The sequence below is a fragment of the Heterocephalus glaber genome, unplaced genomic scaffold (genome assembly GCF_053883595.1).
Source record: "Heterocephalus glaber isolate CG9 unplaced genomic scaffold, H.glaber_assembly_v1.0 deba00001472, whole genome shotgun sequence".
In the NCBI taxonomy this organism is placed as follows: Eukaryota; Metazoa; Chordata; class Mammalia; order Rodentia; family Bathyergidae; genus Heterocephalus; species Heterocephalus glaber.
The window spans coordinates 39,659,768-39,661,631 of NW_028258315.1; the positions used below are offsets into that span (position 1 = coordinate 39,659,768).

Below are 1,864 nucleotides of genomic sequence, written 5' to 3' on the forward strand. Positions count from 1 at the left end.
GAACAAAAGTTGAACTTGAACTGTACTCCCACTTATATAATTGTTTTAAGAGAACTGGAAGAAAAAGTTAATTTGGAGAGGACTTCATTCCTCCACCTCCAGTCTTGTTCTTTAAACAACAGGAGAGAAGTTTTTACATTCATTTTATCATATTCTTCCAGAAGCTGGTAATGCTAAAGGATCACTCTTTGTAGAGAACCACAGAATTGATATTTAGGGAAAGGTCAAAGAATCAGGTAAAATGACACTAAGGGGAAAATAATATTATCAGACAGATGAGTATTGAAAATCTCAGCCAGTTTAAAATATTTTGTAATCTAGGAACCATTGAGGGATAATAATAAAACAATAACTAGGATTGATAGTATTATATAGCTCATATCTATTGCTTCCTTATAAATGTTGCAGACATCTTTCCTGAAATCTTATCCAAGCTAATGCACATGAGCATTGAAAATTACTTGGTCATAATATAGACATTCTAAACCAATAATAAATTCAATAGTTTGAACATTCATCCAACATCAGGAAATACTTCGGTTTCCAAATTCAGTCTCTGTCATGCAATTCATTTCAGGGCAAAGAAAATAAAAAGTATTCTTATAAAATTTCAAGAAAATCTCTTCTTTAATAAATATGGATAACCAAGTTATTTTGTAGATTAAATTTAGAATTTAATATAATTAATACTCAAGGCAAATGCCTCTGATTCTTGAAATAGCTCATTAATTTTATCTAGGCATTTTTAGATCATTATATAGTGTTTTCTTTCATTTTATGTAAGCCTTTTTTTGTATTCAAAGGAGTAAACTCACAGAAGTTACCCGAGATTATGGGAACAAAGAGTTGAAAATTCTTTCTTTCAATTTTCTTTTTCAATTTTTATTTTTTATTATTATGTGTTTGCAGTATATAATGACTACATTTCTTATGGGGAGTTGGTATATTCACATGACACATCTTAATTGTTTTTCGTCTTCCTCCATCTTAGTCCCTTTCCTTTTTGCAAAAGATCTATCTATGTATTTCCCATTGGCTCAAAATGAATGCCAATAATTATAGCAGTAATGCCAATGCCCTTAAAGGCACTACTGGGTAAACTATTATTATTTTATAACTTACACAATGAATTGTATGATTTTTTTCTGTTTTGTGTTTGTTTAATGTGTTTGATCATCTCAGAAATCTTTCTCTTCATCAAATGTTTGATCTCCTTGCAAAATTTTTGGTTTTTGAACTTGAATGTGGACCTTTACTCCATCAGTTACATGATTTCATGTTGCACTGCATTCTGAAGTGCTTCTTCTGAAGAAAAGTAAATCCAACCCATACCTTTATGAAAGCCAGTCTCTTTATCAAAAGGAAGAATGAACTTTTGTATATGACCAAACTGAGCAAAGTGTTTTCTCAGCTCATTGGCTGTTCCAGTCCAAGGAATTTTCCAGACATAAGCAACCTGCTGAGTAAAATTCATACACAGTGCCAGGGCACCCCTCGCTACGAAGTCTGACATCTTTAGACTTGAATTGTATGATTTTTAAACAGATAAGTTGACAATTAGAATTATCTAAACTATCACACTAAATGTTTACATTTTTTACTTGGTTCCCATAAACATTCACTATAAATTATTTATATATGTGTGTATATATGTGCTATATTTATACATATATGATGCAAATATAGCAAGTATGTGCTATATAATGTATACCAAAAGTGTGAGAATGCAAGGGAGATAGGGCAGAAACAAACAAGAGCCAACATGCATAATATTTTTATGAATGTATTAATTTAGATGTTGAAACACTTGGAAATAATGTGCCTTGTCTCCTATGAGGTGGTCATGGATGGTTTGTAGAGTAGT

The 1,864-nt window shown here is 31.2% G+C and overlaps 1 pseudogene; it reads right to left on the bottom strand.

The window, feature by feature from the left end:
- Positions 1-1,178: 1,178 nt before the first annotated feature.
- LOC147826329 (SRA stem-loop-interacting RNA-binding protein, mitochondrial pseudogene) lies at positions 1,179-1,513 on the bottom strand (annotated as a pseudogene).
- Positions 1,514-1,864: the final 351 nt, after the last annotated feature.